The 22,655-nt window shown below is 42.0% G+C and overlaps 1 pseudogene; it reads right to left on the reverse strand.

Annotated features, from left to right (window-relative positions):
- Positions 1–5,621: 5,621 nt before the first annotated feature.
- Positions 5,622–20,798, reverse strand: LOC112445400 (transmembrane protein 71-like; annotated as a pseudogene).
- Positions 20,799–22,655: the final 1,857 nt, after the last annotated feature.

Below are 22,655 nucleotides of genomic sequence, written 5' to 3' on the forward strand. Positions count from 1 at the left end.
ATAATGGGACCAAATGAACAAAAAGGGTGGGGGGCAGTCCTGTAGTTAAAAATAATGTTGCAGAATTCTGTATTATATATCCAAGTTGGGGAAATCACGGTGTACATTAGCATAATAAAGGCTCAGTGAAATAACATGGTGAAGAAACCTGTTCAGCTTTGCTTAACTTAGCTTTTCCCAAACTTAGCTGATCATGGAGACTTTTCTTTATTTCACAGGACTATTAATGGAATGTTCCTCTTAGGTTAATTTATGTAGAAACTTCCCCCTTAAGAGGAGAACTTGACTGCCTTTGGAAACTCGATTCCAAAGAATAGTGTTTGGATAGAGGAGGAAAAGGAAACTTGACAGTTGAGAAAGCCTGACAAACACTACCTTGATATGGTAAGAATGGCATTTCACCTCTAGGGTCTTCTAAACCCCAGTCTGAACATGGAGGTTGTGGTAGTCTAGAAGCTAAGTCACGTCTGACTCTTTCGACCCAGGGACTGTAGCCTGCCAGGCTCCACTATGCGTGTAATGTTCAGGCAAGAATTCTGGAGTGAGTTGCCATTCCTTCTCCGGGGGATCTTCCCAACCAGATATCTAACCTGTGTCTCCTGCACTGCAGGTGGATGCTTTCCCATTGAGCCACCAGGGAATCCCAATCACAGGAAAAACCCACCTTGAGGGACACTCCACATTATCTGACCAGTACGCCTCAAAACTGTCAAAGTCATCAAAACTGTGGAGAGTCTGAGAAATTGTCACAGCCCAAACTAAGGAGACATATGACTAAATCTCATGTGATATCCTATGTAAGATGCTGGAAAATGGATCAATTAGGGAAAAGCCGTAAAGTTCAAATGAAGTGTGGAGTTGAGTTATTAGGGAGGTACCAGTGTTGGTTCCTTTTAATTATGACAAAGGTACCATGTATTGCAAGATGCTAATGACAGGGGAAGATGGATAAGGGATATTTGAGGACCCCCTATATTATTTTTTTGCAACTTCTCTGCGTATCTAGTTATTCTAAAGTAAAAAGTTTAGTTAAGTGATTTTGTTTTTTTTTCAAAAAAGCACTCTTCCTATGGGCAATAGCGTGGATGAACCTCAGAAATATGATGTAAGTGAAAGATGACAGACACAAGTGTATACACAAAAGTTCCAGAAAAGGCAGAACCAATCAGTTCCTATAGATGTAGGCATAGTAGTTAATTTGGGAGGGTAAAGTAGGAAGGATCAATACAGGAAAAATTATGAGGTGTTAGAAATATTTTATTTCTTGATTTGAGTGATTACAGGGTTTTTGTTTTTAAAATAACACTAAAAAACCTTTATATGCTTTAATGTACATTTGTTAAAGCTCATTTTTTTTTCAGCAATAAAGTCTTTTTAAATTAAGGTATAAGGAAGCTTGGGACTGGTGCACTGGGATGACCAGAGGGATGGTATGGGGAGGGAAGAGGGAGAGGGGGTTCAGGATTGGGAACACATGTACACCCGTAGCAGATTCATGTTGATGTATGGCAAAACCAATACAATATTATAAAGTAAAATAAATAATAAATAAACACACACAAACTCATCTAAAAAAAAATAAATAAATAAAGGCAGTGTCTCTCCATAAAAAAAGATTAAGGTATATACATTTTTTTAAGATACAATGTTATTGAATACTTAACAGTTTACAGTATAGTGTAAACATAATTTTTATATGCACTGGAAACCAAAATATACACATGATTTGCTTTATTATGATATTCACTTTATTTCAGTGGTCTTTGAAACTGCAATATCTTCAAGGTACACCTGTACTGATTTTTTTTTTTAAGCAGGCAGTTAATTTGCCTGAATTCAAACTCTAAACTATTTCTCTTGCATAGGCAGGCAGCAATTAAAAATCTTTGATGAATTATTTTAGCCTTAATTTGAGTGCCTGAAGTTTCCCCATATATGTTTTGGTAGCAGGTCAGCAGTGTTGGAGTTTGGAGATTTTTGGCAGTTTATATGTAGAAAGCTCAATTTTTGAAGTTTTTAAAGTGCCTATAAAGAGATGTCTGAAAGGATATTTGTCAGATTTTAATAATGCTTCAGGGTGGTGGGATTTTTTTCATGATATTTTCCTTTTGCCTTTGTACTTATTTGTAATATCTTTCAATATTCATATTTTGAGCACAAAACTATGAAGATATTATTCTTTAAAAAGAAAAAAATCCACTCCGTGATACCATCATCCATTAGATTGACAAAAACCTGAAAGTGTAACACCCTCATTTGTCAAGGTTATGAAAGCTTAAGCATACAAATTTCTCCTTTGTTTTTTTTCTTTTTAAAGAATAATATCTTCATAGTTTTGTGCTCAAAATATGAATATTGAAAGATATTACAAATAAGTACAAAGGCAAAAGGAAAATATCATGAAAAAAATCCCACCACCCTGAAGCATTATTAAAATCTGACAAATATCCTTTCAGACATCTCTTTATAGGCACTTTAAAAACTTCAAAAATTGAGCTTTCTACATATAAACTGCCAAAATCTCCAAACTCCAACACTGCTGACCTGCTACCAAAACATATATGGGGAAACTTCAGGCACTCAAATTAAGGCTAAAATAATTCATCAAAGATTTTTAATTGCTGCCTGCCTATGCAAGAGAAATAGTTTAGAGTTTGAATTCAGGCAAATTAACTGCCTGCTTAAAAAAAAAAATCAGTACAGGTGTACCTTGAAGATATTGCAGTTTCAAAGACCACTGAAATAAAGTGAATATCATAATAAAGCAAATCATGTGTATATTTTGGTTTCCCAGTGCATATAAAAATTATGTTTACACTATACTGTAAACTGTTAAGTATTCAATAACATTGTATCTTAAAAAAATGTATATACCTTAATCTTTTTTTATGGAGAGACACTGCCTTTTATTTATTTATTTTTTTTTGATGAGTTTGTGTGTGTTTTATTTATTTATTTATTTTACTTTATAATATTGTATTGGTTTTGCCATACATCAACATGAATCTGCTACGGGTGTACATGTGTTCCCAATCCTGAACCCCCTCTCCCTCTTCCCTCCCCATACCATCCCTCTGGGTCATCCCAGTGCACCAGTCCCAAGCTTCCTTATACCTTAATTTAAAAAGACTTTATTGCTGAAAAAAAATGAGCTTTAACAAATGTACATTAAAGCATATAAAGGTTTTTTAGTGTTATTTTAAAAACAAAAACCCTGTAATCACTCAAATCAAGAAATAAAATATTTCTAACACCTCATAATTTTTCCTGTATTGATCCTTCCTACTTTACCCTCCCAAATTAACTACTATGCCTACATCTATAGGAACTGATTGGTTCTGCCTTTTCCTGGAACTTTTTGTGTATACACTTGTGTCTGTCATCTTTCACTTACATCATATTTCTGAGGTTCATCCACGCTATTGCCCATAGGAAGAGTGCTTTTTTGAAAAAAAAACAAAATCACTTAACTAAACTTTTACTTTAGAATAACTAGATACGCAGAGAAGTGCAAAAAAATAATATAGGGGGTCCTCAAATATCCCTTATCCATCTTCCCCTGTCATTAGCATCTTGCAATACATGGTACCTTTGTCATAATTAAAAGGAACCAACACTGGTACCTCCCTATAACTCAACTCCACACTTCATTTGAACTTTACGGCTTTTCCCTAATTGATCCATTTTCCAGCATCTTACATAGGATATCACATGAGATTAGTCATATGTCTCCTTAGTTTTGGGCTGTGACAATTTCTCAGACTCTCCACAGTTTTGATGACTTTGACAGTTTTGAGGCGTACTGGTCAGATAATGTGGAGTGTCCCTCAAGGTGGGTTTTTTCCTGTGATTGGGATTCCCTGGTGGCTCAATGGGAAAGCATCCACCTGCAGTGCAGGAGACACAGGTTAGATATCTGGGTTGGGAAGATCCCCCGGAGAAGGGAATGGCAACTCACTCCAGAATTCTTGCCTGGAACATTACACGCATAGTGGAGCCTGGCAGGCTACAGTCCCTGGGGTCGAAAGAGTCAGACGTGACTTAGCTTCTAGACTACCACAACCTCCATGTTCAGACTGGGGTTTAGAAGACCCTAGAGGTGAAATGCCATTCTTACCATATCAAGGTAGTGTTTGTCAGGCTTCTCAACTGTCAAGTTTCCTTTTCCTCCTCTATCCAAACACTATTCTTTGGAATCGAGTTTCCAAAGGCAAGTCAAGTTCTCCTCTTAAGGGGAAGTTTTCTACATAAATTAACCTAAGAAGGAACATTCCATTAATAGTCCTGTGAAATAAAGAAAAGTCTCCATGATCAGCTAAGTTTGGGAAAAGCTAAGTTAAGCAAAGCTGAACAGGTTTTCTTCACCATGTTATTTCACTGAGCCTTTATTATGCTAATGTACACCGTGATTTCCCCCAACTTGGGATTATATAATACAGAATTCTGCAACATTATTTTTAACTACAGGACTGCCCCCCACCCCTTTTGTTCATTTGGTCCCATTATGATCTAAAAATACTTTCCAAACCTCATAATTATCTGGGAAGCTGTTTTAAAGTGCGGATTCTCACTAGATCTAAATTGGTATCTCCAGGGATGGGATCCAGGACTTTGTATTTAAAAATATAACTCTCCCAAGTGATGTGAGGCACTTGGACCATCAAAAGGAAGGACTTGAGGAGAAGCAGCACGCACTAACCGGAGCGCAAGGACCACAAGACCCCAGGGTTGTATCATTCATTCCCGTTTCATTGGTTCAACAAGTTATCGATGAGGCCCTAGCACAGTATCTCTGTTCTCAAGGGAACTTACAATCTTGTAGGGAGAGATAGAGCATTAACTTTTTAAATCCGCGAACATAGACTAGGTCAGGTCATGATAAATGCTCTGGAGAAAAGCCAAGCGAGATGTGCGTGATAGAGAATGGTATTCTGTCTATCTACGGTTGTCAGGGAAGGGCTCTCTGCCGATGTGACATTTTAAACAGATAACCAGAAAGAAGTAAGGGCACAAGTTATTGTTTCTCCAGGGAAAAAAGACTGTAGTAGGCAGAATATAAGCAAGTGCAAAGGCCTTGAGGCCCAAGTGGGGCTTAGCACAGAAGGGACTTGATGACTGCCCTGGAGACTTGGGGTAAGAAAAAGAATAGGAAGGACACGCTGGACAGAGGGTAGAACAGAAACATGCCTATAATCAGCCAGAGCATTATGTCCTCTGAGATGCTGAGAAGACATTTTATGTTGAGGTTATGAAAATATAATGGGAAAGATGGAGTCCCAGTGGGAACTCCAAGTGCCCTAGTGGGGATGTCATATGCCCTTGAACTCCATGTAGGGTGACTTAGATTATATCTGTAACAAGGGGTCACTGAGGATTTAAGCAAAGGATAATGCATGGTACAAATCCAATTTCTAGCAAGATCCCACTGCCTTTGGTGTTGTTTTTGTGAGATAATGGGAAGAGGGAGGTAGTAGATAAAAAGCCAATGGACAGAAAAATGGACAAATCTTAACCGCAGAGCTACCTAAAATGCTTTGTGGAATAAGGCAAGGAAATCATCAATCAATTACAGCTTCATTAATTATGAAACACCACTGCATGAACATAAAAGCTAAATTCACCTTGCAACAGGCAGAAATGATTAAGCATGCAGCAAGCAGAATTGCTTGAAAGGAGACCTCTCGTAACAAACTGGTTTCTAACAGGAAAAATAAAAAATAAATGAATTAGAAATCATTGTTGATTAAGTAGTCTTGGAACAACAAAATCATACTAAAACTTTTTTTTGATACACCAAAAAAAAAAATGTTTTTAAATGTGTGTCAGTTCAAGTAATTTTGTCCTAAGGTTAATATGATTAAGAGCTTCCCTGGTGCTCAGCAGAAAAGGAATCTGCGTACAATGTGGGAGCTGTAGGAGATGTAGGTTTGAACCCTGGTTCAGGAAGATCCCCTGGAGAAGGTCATGGCAACCCACTCCAATATTCTTGCCTGGAAAATTCCCATGGACAGAGGAGCCTGGCGGGCTGCAGTCCACAGGGTCACAAAGAGTTGGACACCATTGAAGTGACATGGCACGGCATGGCAATAAGATCAAATTATCAAATGCTGTCTAGGGGCCTTTCATTAGAAATTTTCTGAAAATTATCAGTTTTTCCCTAACACTTAAACATAAGCGATTGTACTACATAGACAGTTTGGAGCTTGCCTTTTACCTCAATGTTGGCAAAAGGCTTTGTAGACTTGATGCTAATGTCAGAAATCTAACTGGGATGATGATTATAATATTAAAGTCTAAATTTGTAGAGTGCCTTATAACTCACAAAGAGGTTTCATACATCAGTTCATTTCATCACCATGACCAGACTGGGAGGCAGGAACCATGATCACAGTTCTGCAAATGAGAGACCAAAATTTCAAGTGATGAAATTCAACCAAGGTCACGGAGCTATGTGCTGCCAGAGCCAAGATTGAAAAACCACGTCCAGCCAGAACATCATGTTTTGTCCGAAATAGGGTGGGTAAAAGAATGGCAACTTGGCATACTGGGAGTCTCTAAAGGGCTAAACAAGAGAATAAATAGTCTGAACTATTTGGTCCTTGCAAAACTCTTTGCTGTCTTAAAATACTTCAGCGCTACTGAGCCATGGTGGAAATGACTGCAAATCATCCAGCAGTTATAAAAAGGAAGAGTTAAACCAATTGTGACTCTGAGTCTTATTTTAACCGCCTAAAAGGAATCGGAGCTGCTTTAAGGATGACCACGTAAAGATCTAAAGGAAAATAGAACAGATCTCAGCTTCATTTTTGCCAAATGCTTCCAAAGCTCAATTTTGCAAGTTGTTTAAAACTTGTAAGGACTTTGAGCTCTGCATGTATTTATTTTGCTATTTACGTTCTGAATTGAGATTGAGTCAGCTAACAAGAACCTGCTTAGTCCATAATATGGGTGAAACATTGAAGATGGGGCAAATGCAAATATAGCAGTTGTGAATGACATCACTGCACATATACAGTATTTCATATTAATATATACAGAGATTTTAAATAAGTTATTGTGGGTTCAATCAAACACTTAACCATCTTTTAAAGTGTTTCTATTCTTAGCCTCCTCTGATTTCATGTGGAATTTTGAAACATATTTTCTCCAGAAATAAGTGTAAGGTTGACAAACTGCAAGATCCCTAGACTTGAATACTGAAGGAAGACTGGGTTTAAACTCAAGTTCTGTAAAGACATGCGTTGTGATTGTGGACAAGGTGGTCATTGCTTCATTCCATCAGTAGCCATTCACTTAGCATGAATTTTGGCTTGGCTCAAGTGTAAACTCCTTCAGGAAGTCTTGGATGTCTTCACCTCCCCCTTGGCCCTTAGCTGCTCTGTCTTTGAAATCCCATTATACCTCATGCATGTCTCCATCAACAAACTTTCCACACTGAATTAAAATTGTTGTTTTATTTCTCTATGTTTCCCATCAGACTATTGACAATAGCTGGCATCTATTTGCTGTTCTTCAGCAGCAGTGCCCATATTTTCCTTGAGAAGTCCCCTCTCCCTTCCTCCTAGTGTGTGGTTCCAGTGAACAGACTGATTTCCCTCCCAGCCTTGATGCGCTCCAATCCACTTGGAGCTTCACATGCATGCATGTGTGCTATGTCACTCCAGTCATGTCCGACTCTTTGCAGCCCTATGGACCATAGATAGGCCTGCCAGGCTCCTCTGTCTACGGGATTCTCCAGGCAAGAATACTGGAGTGGGTTGCCATGCCCTCCTCCAGGGGATCTTCCCAACCCACGGATCTAATCCACATCTCTTACATCTCCTGCACTGGCAGGCAGGTTTTTTACCACTAGCATCACCTGGCAATCCCCTGGATCTTCATTTACTTAGTGACAAAGGGATAGTTTTGTTGTGTAATTGGGACCCTTCCAGAACCAAGGTAGCCAGCCCTCTTGTCCTAAGTCTAGAGTTTGTTTCTGCTGACTTTGACTGGGGGAAGTTGCAGGCACAGAGCCAGCAGAACTACCATGGAGTAATTAAAGAGCATTTCAAAAAATAAAGTGGACAGAGGAAAAGAGACTTGAAGAGACTGACAGAGACCCTGGAATCTTTGCCTGGAATGTTTATTAATATGAACCAATACATTCAATGACTGATCAATCCATTTTGAGTTGGTTCTCCTCTGCTGGAACTCAAAAAAACCCTGACTGATAAAATGATGCCAGGCACACTTATACCTTTAGCATATGGATCAGTACCTCAAACAATCTGCACACTCAAAACCTACATGAAGGAGATAAAACAGCATCATCTCCATCAGATGGAGACCTCATCCCCTCAGGGCTTTATAGCCAAGTGAAGCAAAGGAAGATGGGCCCCAAGAGAGAGATACATGGTGCCGGGTGCTACAGCATCTTGGGGAAACCAAGTGGCTACCTCCACCCACCAGCATGGGGCAGAGAAGGCCCCACAGAGGCAGTCTCCTCTAACAGGACCTTAAAGGAAGAGTAGGGGTCTTCCAGGCATATAGCCCGTGGGAGACATTCCAGACACAACAAAGAACTCGTGCAAAGGCTGACTTGGCCTACCGGAACTTGAGTATTCTATTCTGTAAAATGAAGACAGCTCATTTAACTGGCCCACCACTGTCTTGGAGCCCCTGTTCTGTGCCAGGCACTACATGGGCAGTTGGGATTCTACAGATGCCTGAGGTATGGTCACCATCATCCTGAAAGAGCTGACGGCCTGATGGAGGAGATACAAAAGTAAACATTCAAGAACAGTACAAGAAATGGGCAAGGAGAGAGGGGAGTCCTGAGAGCTGGAGGAATACAAAAAGGGGTCACTGAAGATCTCTTCCCCAGAAAACAGGGTGGGACTCCTTGGAGGAGGTGGGACATGAAACTGTCAGCTGGAAACTGTTTTAAACAATAAACAATGCTGTCCCGGTCATCCTGACCCCTGGAAAGGGAATTTAAAAAATCCTCAAGACCTATCTAATAGCTGCAATGGGAACAAAATGAAGCAGGGCACGTTGGTCTTTGGGAGTAGAAGTGGTCAGTGAGATAAATATTCAAGATTTGAGGAAGGCGAAGAAAGAGAAGACATTATTTTTTCGTTTCACCTTCCATCTTAGGTAATCGTACATCACATTTTTGGAGCGCTTTAGTACACATGGCACATGATGCTAAGTGCTTGATGAGGATTATTTCAATCATTTATCGATACAGGGTGGGAATTATGAGTATCTCCCTTTACAGATGAAAATGTGACGTTTTGGAGTGTTGGGTAAACTGAAGTGGGAACTGGGCTTTGAAACTTGGCAAGCTGGGGACAAGACAGCACCTTGAGGCAACACTGTGCAAACCTGGTCCACCCGTATTAGCATAGAGATTAAGGGAGATGCTTGCTGAATTTTATTTCAGATTTTACTACTGACAGCAAGCATCAAGACTTTGGTATCTTTTGACTTTCCTTGCCAGGGGCATATCATGAAAGAATGTTCTTTCTCCTGTTTATTTTCTTCTTCTAGCATATATCAAACACAACAGCTAGATATGAAGACGATGATCACGGACAGCTATGTATGAGCCACGACTCAGCTTTAGTCACACTTAGCATTTTCCCAAATGTCTTTCAGGGTTTTTAAAAAACAAAGAAAACACCGCAAATCCAGTCCTTCTAGTACCTCTGAGATGACTCCTCCAGGTCAGTCACCTCCTCTGTGGATGCATCACCTGGCTGCAGGCTGATGCCAGCTCCTAAGGGGACATTAGTCACTTCCGGGCCCTGAAAGGAGGAATTATGTGGGTGCAGCAAAGGTTTAAAAAAACTCACTTGGATGATCCAACGCCTCTTCCTGGAAACGTTCAGAAGCCGTCCACTGGGACTGAGGGAGACAAGTCGTAGGAGTTTTCTCTGGGTCTCTGAGAGGCAACAGGGCCAGAAAAGGAGGCTTTCACAGACTCTGCATTCAGCTTCTGTGACTCCCAGTCATCAGTCAGAGAACAGTCAAAATCACCTCCTGGAAGAGCAGAGGGGTTCAGTGTGTGTGTGTGTGATTTCCATGACTCTAATGATCACAGCAATAGTCTCAAAGAAGCACAGAGAATTGGAACTGAATGAGCAGAAACATTTTTTTCTAACCTCTATTTCCATGGAGCATAAAGTGACGAAGGGGAAATGACAGCAGAGAGGAGAGCCGGAGGCAGCCCACGGGTGACTGAGCCCCCCAAGAAGGCCGCCAAGCCCGAGACATTTGGGAAGGGGAGCCAGCATTGAGGGGAAGGCCAAAGCTTCACGGGCCTGGGCAGGCGGATCTGTGGAGTCATTCAGTGCAGAATTATTGTATAACTGCATATGAGACACAGTTCGGGAGGCTGGGCGTCAGAAGTCAGAGTAGACAAGTGCTGTGTGCCATCCATGGCTGGGGAGGGACAGGCACACCGGATCACAGTTAGGAGGCAAAGAGGTCATCACTGCACGGAAACCTGGCAGGAGGTGTCCAGATGGAGCCTGGGAGGGAGTGTCTGAGTGCTTGAGCGGAAATCTGAAGGCCTAGGAGGAGGACTTGCAGAGAGACAGAAGGAAGAGCAAAGGCCAGGAAGAGACAGACAGAGGGCGAGGGGAGGGGGGAGGAGGAGAGGGAGGAGGGGGAGGAGGGGGAGGGGAAGAAAGAAGGGAAAGAAGAAAGAAAGACATCAGTCCCCGCACAGAATATGGTGGGCTCCCAGAAGAACAAGCCGTCCTTTGTGGCCAGACAGGAGCCCCTGAGCGTGGGCAGTCCTGGAAGATGGTTCTGGCTGGATTGTTAGTGCTGTGCTTAGTCACTCAGTCATGTTCAATTCTTTGCAACCCCATGAACTGGAGCCTGCCAGGCTCTTCGGCCATGGGATTCTCCAGGCAAAGAATACTGGAGTGGGAAGCCGTATCCCATCTCCAGAGGATCTTCCCAACTCAGCGAATCAAACTGGAGTCTCCCGCATTGCAGGCAGATTCTTTATCAGCTGAGTTACTTGGGATTGTTCAATGGGGATCAAAATCATGAAGGGCCTCATGGGTCATGCTCACTCAGGAGCTCAGATTTATCCTGTGGGCAACTTGGAGGATGGGAGTACTGAGAGGTGCTTTGTGTGTTGAGGTGCTCACTCAGCGGTGTGAGTGGTGGAGAGAGTCCCAGCCCTGTTCTAGAAGCTGGGAGTGACTGAGGAGCTCCAAGAACTCTTGGGGCCTTCATATAGGCAGTGCTTCTTAACCAGAAGTCATTTCTCTCCCCAGAGGACATCTGACAATGTCTGGAGTCATTTTGGATGGTCACAGCTTCAGCAGGGAAAAAGGGATAGGGTATCACTGGTTATCTGAAGGAATAAAGCCCAGGGAATGTTGTGATACCATATACACAGGACAGGCCTGGATACTGAACCAATGAACTGATGCTTTTGGACATGGGAATTCCGCCAACCCTGCAGGCTCTTCCTACCCTCCCGCCCACAACTTGCTGCCTCTTGATAAAGCAGTCTGCAGAAGCATCTTTGCCTGTTGTCACAGAAAAAGGAAATGGTAGAAGTGAACCATGCCGAGCATCCAATAACGCCCAGACTGCAGAGGAGGTCCTGGACCTTGTTTACTGAGGCACTAATCACAATGGCTAAGATACGGAAAGAACCCATGTTCATCAATAGGCAAATGAATAAAGAAAATCCTGCCATTTGCATCATCACGGATGAACTAGGAGGTTCATCTAAGTGAAATAAGCCAGTCGTAGAAAGACAAATACCACATGATTACACTTATACACGAGGTATCTAAAATAGTCAAAATCAGAGAAGCAGAGAATAAAAGGGTGGCTGCTGGGGGTGAGGGGGCAGGGGGCTAAGGGGAATTGTTCAACAGATATAAGGTTTCAGTGATGCTAGATGAATAAGTTCTAGAGCTCTGCCACACATGTGGCTATAGATATCAATGTGGTATTTTATGTACTTCAAAATGTGTTTGAGAAGGGTAGATTTTTTTTTCTTAGCACGCGCGCACACACACACACACACACACACACACACCAAAAGACCAAAAAAAAACCCCACCCAAAACTCTACAAAACTTAGTCACTCAGTCATGTCCGACTCTTTGCAACCCCATGGACTATACTACTCTTACTCTGAATCTTGCAGTATTGGAGGGACGCTGGGCTCTGATATCTTGAGTAAAGATCAGAGACAGCCAATATTGACCTTAAAAACCTCCTGTAAATGTCCAATTGGCACAATCGTATAGAATGTGTGTGGTGTGGCATGTTAGTCACTCAGTCATGTCTGACTCTTTGTGACCCCGTGGACTGTAGTCTTCTAGGCTCCTCAGTCCTTGGGATTCTCCAGGCAACAATACTGGAGTGGGTTGTCAATTCCTTCTCCAGGGGATCTTCCCCACCCAGAGATCAAATTCAGGTCTCCTGCTTTGCAAGCAGATTCTTTACCATCTGAGCCACCAGGGAAGTCTTTATATATTTTATATATATATATATATATATATATATATATATATATATATATATCTCAACTATATCTCCATAAAGCTGTTTTTAAAAAAGAGAGGAAGCTATGTGGTCATATTCACATGGAAGTAAGAAGGAACTGGTACCTTTGTGGCTGATTATGTATTCAAGCATGGCATTGAACTAAGATCTGGGGAGACGTGATGAGGATGTGACAACAGTAAAAATATTCCTGAGCTGTTGCCCAAAGCTACTCTGTTGAACTTACGCTTTGCTGCTGAGAGTTAGATGAGATAAAAATGTATCTCATGTAGAATTCTGGAAATATTGCACAGAAATTTCTAAAAGAAAATTCTAAAAGAAGAGATGGCATTAAAAAGAGAAAAAAAGATAAAAAAATTTTTACAGACAAAAGAGTCTTAACAAAAAATGATCAAGGAATTTTCATCTCTGAAAAGAACATGGTTTTCCCCCAATTCACACTTCCCTTCACTGACATTTTTTCCCCCTCTAACCTTAATAATAAATGAAAGGGGCTTTCCTGGGGGGGGGCTCAGTAGTGAAGAATCCACCTGTCAATGCAGGAGACGCAGGTTTGATCCCTGACCCGGGACGATCCCACGCTCTGCAGAGCAGCTAAGCCAGTGTGCCTCAACTATTGAGACTGTGCTCTGGAGTCCAGAAGCTGCAACTATGGAGTACACATGCCATAGCTGCTGAAGCCCTCATACTCTAGAGCCCGTGCTCCGAAACAAGACAAGTCACCACAGTTGAGAAGCCCACGCACTTGCCGCTAGGGTAGCCCCCAGCTTGCGCAACTAGAGGAGAGCCCATGGGCAGCAACAAAGACCACAGCACAGCCAAAATTAAATAGAAGAACATGTTAAAAATAATAAATGAAAGAATCATCATGCAGTAAGTAAGTGAAAGTCGCTCAGCCACGTTGATTCTGTGCGGACCCTATGAATTGTAGCCCAGTAGGGCTCCTCTGTCCATGGGATTCTCCAGGCAAGAATACTGGAGTGGGTTTGCCATTTTTTCCCCAGAGGATCTTCCCAACCCAGGGATCAAAACCTGAGTCTCCTGCACTGGAGGCAGATTCTTCACCATCTGAGTTATGAAGGAAGCCCTGCATAATCCAGAGAAACGTATTCAATAAATAATTCTTTGGGATTATATTTGAAGATATTAATTTTATTCTGTTTCTCTTGGTTTATTTAAATTGTGTGGTTGGCTTCTGATTTCTTTTTTTTTTGGCTTCTGTTTTACAAGGATGAATCTAATTCTTCCAAGCAAGTTCCCTATCCTTACATACAAAATAGGCATTATCATTTGCTATAGAGGGAAACGCAAAGCCATGTACAGATGTTGCCATCAAAGACATTTATGGAGAAAGGCACTAGATTAAGAGAAAACTGTAGACCTCAGACGGGGGTGCCTTGTCTGAGGTCATCGTATCTTTCTTTCTTGGACTGGCAGAAACAGAAGCTGGAAGCCCTGATGAGTCCTCCCTGTCCTAGATCCTGGATCCTCTATCAGTATGACTCATGGACTTGAGGATGCAGTCCAAATTGCAGCATTGGATCTGGGCAGCCACGAAACATCAGAGCTAGAAGAATGAATTGCAGCTAATGAGGAAAGGTGTCTGGATGCAGCTGTGGAAGGGGTGAGCTGAGGATAAACAAAATAGGCAACAACACAACACCACAAAAAAAAGCCCATTTTAGCCTGAAAAAAATTAAGGAAAAGAAAATCAGAGGAAGTAAGTTTTGATTGCATCCATTTCCAGAGAGAAAACGGCAGAACAATTTAATTTTGAATTCTTCTCTCGATCTTCTAACTCGGCGATGTTTCCAGATGAAAAGGATTTGCTTGATAAAAGTTCAGGGGGCTTTGGGTAAATCTGGAAAACAAGAAGTCTGGGGAAGATTTGATTTACAGTTGACAGCAGAGAATGAGCGCTTTCAAAGCCCCATGTGTACCCGGGTTGACTAATTACTGATTGGGGGGTGGGGGTACTTGATTTTGTTATATTTAGAAGACATTCTGAAACATGAGAGTTTTAACAAGATACCTCATGCACGTGCAGCACTGCTGCGGTCCAATTGCTTTCGGATTGTTTGGACATATTTTGAAGAGCAGCAATGGGAAAAACCAACATGGTGAATTTCCAAATATGTGAAACTCTGCCTTTAGAGTGGCGATTCCCAAACTTTAAACATCCACGGATAGTTCACCCGATTTTTGCCACCTCCCAGGGCCTTCTTACAGAGAAGGCGATGGCACCCCACTCCGGTACTCTTGCCTGGAAAATCCCATGGACGGAGGAGCCTGGTAGGCTGCAGTCCATGGGGTCGCTAAGAGTCGGACCTGACTGAGCGACTTCACTTTCACTTTTCACTTTCCTGCATTGGAGAAGGAAATGGCAACCCACTCCAGTGTTCTTGCCTGGAGAATCCCAGGGACGGGGGAGCCTGGTGGGCTGCCATCTGTGGGGTCGCACAGAGTTGGACACGACTGAAGCGACTTAGCAGCAGCAGCAGCAGCAGCAGCAGAGCCTTCTTAACTCCTAGCCACTTCAAATTTTCTTAGACTGTTTCACCTTAGTCTTTTACTTTAAAGGAAACTTTATATCACTCATTTAAATGCCCTAAAGAAAAAGTAAATGTAAGAACAAGTACAATGAACATGAGACCTTATTTAATTTGCACTAAATACTTTTGTAGGGGAAAGCTCTGAGCCTGTTCTTTGTTAAAAGAGAGTAATGTAACTCCCAGTGGTTCGGGCTCTGTGCTCCCACTGCTGTGCAGCAGAGTTAATCAGCTATGTGTATACATATATTCCTTTTCTCTGAGTGATAAGAAAGCCTTCTTCAGTGATCAATGCAAAGAAATAGAGGAAAACACAAGAATGGGGAAAGACTTGAGATCTCTTCAAGAAAATTAGAGGATACCAAGGGAACATTTCATGCAAAGATGGGGTTCAATAAAGGACAGAAATGGTATGGACCTAACAGAAGCAGAAGATATTAAGAAGAAGTGGCAGAATACACAGAGGAACTATACAAAAAGATCTTCAACGACCCAGATAATCACGATGGTGTAATCACTCACCTAGAGCCAGACATCCTGGAATGTGAAGTCAAGTGGGCCTTAGAAAGCCATCACTACGAACAAAGCTAGTGGAGGTGATGGAATTCCGGTTGAGGTATTTCAAATCCTGAAAGATGATGCTGTGAGAGTGCTGCACTCAAGTAGCCAGCAAATTTGGAAAATCTCAGCAGTGGCTACAGGACTGCAAAGGTCAGTTTTCATTCTAATCCAAAAGAACGGCATGTCAAAGAATGCTCAAACTACCGCACAATTGCACTCATCTCACACGCTAGTAAAGTAATGCTCAAAATTCTCCAAGCCAGGCTTCAGCAATACGTGAACCGTGAACGTCCAGATGTTCAAGCTGGTTTTAGAAAAGGCAGAGGAACCAGAAATCAAATTGCCAACATCCGCTGGATCATAGAAAAAGCAAGAGAGTTCCAGAAAAACATCTATTTCTGCTTGGTTGACTATGCCAAAGCCTTTGACTGTGTGGATCACAATAAACTGTGGAAAATTCTGAAAGAGATGGGAATACCAGACCACCTGACCTGCCTCTTGAGAAACCTATATGCAGGTCAGGAAGCAACAGTTAGAACTGGACATGGAACAACAGACTGGTTCCAAATAGGAAAAGGAGTATGTCAAGGCTGTATACTGTCATCCTGCTTATTTAACTTGTATGCAGAGTACATCATGAGAAACACTGGGCTGGAAGAAGCACAAGCTAGAATCAAGATTGCCAGGAGAAATATCAATAACCTCAGATATGCAGATGACACCACCATTATGGCAGAAAGTGAAGAGGAACTAAAAAGCCTCTTGATGAAAGTGAAAGACAGTGAAAAGTTGGCTTAAAGCTCAACGTCAGAAAACTAAGATCATGGGCATCTGGTCCCATCACTTCATGGGAAATAGTTGGGGAAACAGTGGAAACAGTGTCAGACTGTATTTTTTGGGGACTCCAAAATCACTGCAGATGGTGACTGAAGCCATGAAATTAAAAGATGCTTACTCCTTGGAAGGAAAGTTACGTCCAACCTAGACAGCATTTTCAAAAGCAGAAACATTACTTTGCCAACAAAGGTCCGCCTAGTCAAGGCTATGGTTTTTCCTGTGGTCATGTATGAATGTGAGAGTTGGACTATGAAGAAAGCTTAGCGCCTAAGAATTGATGCTTTTGAACTGTGGTGTTGGAGAAGACTCCTGAGAGTCCCTTGGACTGCAAGGAGTCCAACCAGTCCATCGTAAAGGAGATCAGCCCTGTTCTTTGGAACAGGGTGTTCTTTGGAAGGAATGATGCTAACGCTGAAACTCCATACTTTGGCCACCTCATGCAAAGAGTTGACTCATTGGAAAAGACCCTGATGCTGGGAGGGATTGGGGGCAGGAGGAGAAGGGGACGACAGAGGATGAGATGGCTGGATGGCATTACCTACTTCATGGACCTGAGTTTGAGTGAACTCTGGGAGTTGATGATGGACAGGGAGGCCTGGTGTGCTGCGATTCATGGGGTCGCAAAGAGTCGGACATGACCAAGTGACTGAACTGAGCTGAACTGAGCCTTCCTCTCACCTTCCCACTGCCCCCATCTAGATCATCACAGGGCAGCGAGCTGAGCCCCTTGTGTAACACAGCAGCTTCCTCCTAGCCATTCCCATTTTCTTCAGTCCATTGCCACTCTTTAATATGCTGTGTAAAATGGTTTTTGTCTGTATTCATTTTCTGAACTGGGGTCTTCAGAAATCATTTTAAGTTTATCTTACTTTTCTTTTTCCCTTTTCTGATTAGTGCTTTCTGGGTCCTATCCAAAAAAAAAAATCTGCTTGGTAAAGGTTGTGATGATAGTCTCCTAAGTTTTCTTCAAGAAGATTTATAGACCCTGTTTTTGCAGTTAGGTCTAATATCCACCCCAAATTGGGTTTTGTATATGGTGTGAATTAGTATTAAAATACTTGTATGTGTATATAAGTACACATACAAGTACATTTATTATATTTCTTGATTAAATAAAAATATATAACCATAAAAAAAGATGTGCTTTGAGTTTCCTATCACTATATTTATATATGTATCTACACATACATATTTAGATATATTAATATCATATAATGTGTACTATATAATATGTATACCCACTCCAGTGTTCTTGCCTGGAGAATCCCAGGGACGGGGGAGCCTGATGGGCTGCCGTCTATGGGGTCACACAGAGTCGGACACGACTGAAGTGACTTAGCAGCAGCAGCAGCATATAATATGTATATATTATATATCTAATTATGCATATAGCATAAATTTCGATAGGAGTATGTATATGTGTTACACTATGTATACATATCGGAGAAGGCGATGGCACCCCACTCCAGTACTCTTGCCTGGAAAATCCCATGGGCGGAGGAGCCTGGTAGGCTGCAGTCCATGGGGTCACTAAGAGTCGGACACGACTGAGCGACTTCACTTTCACTTTTCACTTTCCTGCATTGGAGAAGGAAATGGCAACCCACTCCAGTGTTCTTGCCTGGAGAATCCCAGGGACAGGGGAGCCTGGTGGGCTGCCGTCTGTGGGGTCTTACAGAGTTGGACACGACTGAAGCGACTTAGCAGCAGCAGCAGCAGCATGTATACATATCTTATTTTTAAAATGAGGAAATTGAGACTTAGCAAGTTAAGTAACTATCACCAGTGTGCCCAAACTAGGACTTGAATTCTGATTCCAGTAACCTTTGTCTATCCATGTCCTGTACAGAAAAGATCCATTGGAGACATGCAGATATGTTCCAGGTATTATTGGCTTAATAATTTGCATATTTAATTAGGTTATTTTGCATGAGATGCAGATAAATACATTTGGATCACATGATAGTGTGGAGAGGACTTTAGGTGATTATTTAAAAGTTGCTACTGCCCATTTGGAAATGCTACCTCACCATGGAAAAAAGAGGTTCAACTCACCATTTTCTTTGCAGTGGTTTGTTTCCAGCCTCCTGACCCCCTCCAACCAGACATCCTCACTGGGGGAGGAGTCAACATCATCAAAGATACTTCCACGCAGCCAGGATTCAGAGGCACTGAGGTTGAAGAGAGAAGAAAAAGAACGGCGGATTCTCCTTTTCTTTCTAAATATTCTGGAGAGAAATGAAAGTAGTAAGGTGAATAACAAGTAGCAGTCAACTCACGGGCAAAGCAGAGAATTCAGTGAAAGCAGACACATGGGACCCGTGTCTGTCGCCCAGGTCCATGAAGCGCATTTCTTTTTTTTCCTCTATTAATTCCAGAGAAGTTTCTTAGATTCCTGTATGTGCCAGGCGTTTGCATCAATGTCAAGGATATTGAGATAAAAGACAAAACCTTGGGTCGAAAGACAAAAGTAATGCAGATATAGTGAACACTTTCATTGACCTCATCCTGTGTTTGGTGTCTTTCTTAGTGATTTATGCCCAGTAACTCACATTATCCTTGGAACAGCCTCACAGGTAGGTACTACTGCTACCCCATATCTCAGATCAGGAAACTGAGGCACAAAGAAGTTAAATAACTTGGTCTGAAGTCTTACAGCTAGTAGCTGACACAGCTGGGATGCACACGCAGGCAGTCTGGCTCCATCGTTTCTGCCTTGGTGGAGTGCTGTGTGCACGTGTGTTCTGGCAGTGTCAACTAGGGCTGCTTTGAGAGCACCAGAGAGGTATTGCTAATCTGGAGACAAGGAAGGCTTTCTGGGGTAAACAAACAAACAGTCTCATATTGAGTCATGCTAGGAACTGAGCAGGAAAGGTAAAAAGAGGGCCAATGATAACCTTGACTATTACGTGAAGGAGTTAGAATTTAACATAAAGGGCTCTGAAGTATGGCAAGGACAAGCAGATGGTGGTGACCTGATTGGGTTTGCATTTCCAAGATTTTGGTTCTCCATGTGTCCCCACTCCCCACAATCCAACAATCCATCCTCTACCTTATAAGCAGTGTTATCTTGCTAAGGATGAATCTGACAGTTTGTCAAGGGCTCCTGTCAATCTACAGAATAAAGCCCAGATTCTCAGGCTGGAACGTAACCCCCTCCATCCAGCCCTGCTTCTGGGTTTAGTCTCCTCTCGTGGAGAGCAGTCTTTCCACCGTAAACTGTGTTTCTTCCAAACGACTTGCCATTCCTCACACTGTATCAGGGTCTCTTAGGCCTCCTACCTGTACCCTCTCTCAGGTAGTCCTCTTTTCTACATCCCTCTTAATTAACATCCAATCAACCATCTTCATCTCAAGGAAGCTCGTTTTAATCTATCCCGCCAAAGAAAATGGGCCTCTCTTCCTTCTCTACTCCGCTACCCTCCATCCAGGCTTCTATCCAGCACTTCTATTGCTTCATTACTTTAAAAAAAAACTAGTTCATTCTTTTAATTGATTTTTTAATTTTTGGTTGTGCGGGGTCTTCATTGCTGTGCGGGCTTTTCTCTAGTTGCTGTGCAAGGGCTTCTCATGGCGGTGGGTTCTCTTGTTTCAGAGCATGGCCTTTAGGGCCCGTAGGCTAGGAGTTGCAGCTCCCAGGCTCTAAAGCACAGGCTTAATAGTTGTGGCACCTGAACTTAGTTGCATGTGGAATCTCCCGGGATCAGATATCAAACCCATGTTCCTGCATTGGCAGGCTGATGCTTTACCACTGAGCACCAGGGAAGCCCATCTTCATTACTTTAAACACCAGCCCCCCCAAAAAAGGTGTTTTTTTTTTTATCACACGTTACAGCATGCAAGATCTTAGTTCCCTGGCAGAGATCAAACCTGCACCCTCTGCCATGGAAGCGGGGAGTCTTAACCACTGGACCATCAGGGACATCCCAGTTTCATAACTTTTGTTCGTTTTCATGAGTCAGCCACCCCTGCTTCTTATGAGCCGTGTACTTCCATGATGTGGAGCAGAAATAGGCTGCTTATACACAATGTTCAATGAACCAGTGAATGAATAATTGACAGATGGGTTGGAATGCAGATCCTTTGACCTAACCTCCTCTACTTACCTGACTAAGTTCTCCTTGTAGAGAACCTGGTCTGGGAGGGGCTCAGGGTTATGTTTCCATCTTCATCGGCGAGAAAACTGTCTTCTGTCCAGACGTAGTAGCCGTTGGTGAGAAGTCTGGGACTTCGTCGACAGGTGAACGGGGAGTCCGTCAGGGGATCTCCGGAGTGGCCCTCAAAGGGACTGTCACCATTGAGGAAATCACAGACAGAGCTACAGGGGGACGATTAACCCTTTCAGCCTGTATCCGGTTCATCCAGCCACACACAAAACCACCATGTAGTCACCATGAAGGAAAACCACCTCTTTGCCTTCCTGATGACCAACTACTTCTGGCACTTCTGATGGTGTCTCTTTTAATCTCCTGAGCTTCATCTCTTCACCTGTGAGACCACTGAACTACAGCACGTTTAGTGCTTCTTCCTGTTTTAAACACTTTGATGAAAACTTAGGGTGAATTGGTTTCTTTGAGATATGATGCCCCTCCCACCCCGTCTTGACATGGTCCATTTTCTTGGATGTAAGAAATTGCAAAACAGCCTACCTGGGATGCTGGAAGCTCCAAGCATCTTTCACTCCCCACCCTTTCTTTGAAGAGCCCTCCAACTGCTACATCCTTACTCTTGTCACTGTAGTAGGGAAATTGCAACTACACAGACCAGACACTAATGAGTTATAGGAGAACATGCAGTCAAAGAGATCTTTTTGGGGGATTTCTCTGTGGTCCAGTGGTTAAGAATTGCTTTTGCAAAAGAGAAAAAAAAAAATCTGCCTTGTGAGGCAAGGGGTATGGGTTCCATCCCTGGTTGGGGAACTAAGATCCCACATGCTACACAGAGCAACTAAGCGTGTGTGCTGCAATAGAGAGTCTGACCACCACAAGGAAAGATCTGGCAGCTGCGACTAAGACCTGATGCAGCCAAATAAATACACAAATATTTTTTAAAGAGTTTTTTGTGTTTTTTTTTTTTTTTTGGCTTTTGCCAATTCCCTCAGATCAGCTGCATACGTGATCACACAGTTACCTTCCCTGATCTGCTATCCAGGGAAGTCCTCTACTTGTCAGGCTCATCTGTAATTGCCTTAGGTTTGAAAAACAATCACATGGCCTATATGGTTGAAATGCAACCTGGTGCCCACCCTTTATGAAATTCTGAAAAAATTTTTAAGTTTAAAGCTTATTTATGTTATATGTAAGATAGATAACCAAAAATCTGTGTACTATAGTACACAGATAGTGTACTGTGTAATATACTGAGCAATATATATTTGTAATAACCTCCTAAGGGAAAAAATCTGAAAAGAATATATATATATTTCTGAATATTCACTCTGAATATACCACATATCTATTATATTCAAAATATATATAACCTCAATCATTCTTGTACATCTGAAATTATCACAACATTGTAAATCAACTATACGTCAATAAAAAAATTTAAAAACTTAGAAAAATAACTGGTGCCATCAAAGAAAAAAGACTACTCACACTTACATGCACTAAAGTTAGCAAAACACTATTTTAAATGGATGTTATTTATGGAAAACTTACTATGAGCTTGGCCCTACTTCACACTTTATCTGCTTTTCACAAACCTCCTAAAAGTTAAAGATTGGTATCTTCATAGTACAGCAGGAAAAAAAAAAGAGAGAGAGAGAGAGAGATGGAGAATGGTAAATATATCAGGTATTTGACACATCTAGTAAGTGTCAGAGTTAAGATTTTGAATCTGGGTTTATCTGATTCTAAGGCACGTGCTCTTTCCATAAGAGCTGCTTGTTCCTCTGGCTGATTCATTTGATTGTAGCAGGAGGCCCGAAATTTATAAGAGGGGCGGGTTCTAATATCACTGCATGATTCCTTCTACTACTGGCATGATTCACAAAATGTTAAAGGAAACATCAACTGATGCCTGTGTAAGGAATAAAGACAGAGAGACCAGGGAAAAAAGAAAAGCAAAGGAAGGAAAAGATAGAGACTTCTTTGCAGAACTTGAACAAAATGGCAGATTCAGCATGTCTTCATGGAACATGAGATTTGGCTGGCTTGTGCTTTGGTATAGACTCTCATG

Source organism: Bos taurus, unplaced genomic scaffold (genome assembly GCF_002263795.3).
Source record: "Bos taurus isolate L1 Dominette 01449 registration number 42190680 breed Hereford unplaced genomic scaffold, ARS-UCD2.0 Leftover_ScbfJmS_1126, whole genome shotgun sequence".
Classification (NCBI taxonomy): domain Eukaryota; kingdom Metazoa; phylum Chordata; class Mammalia; order Artiodactyla; family Bovidae; genus Bos; species Bos taurus.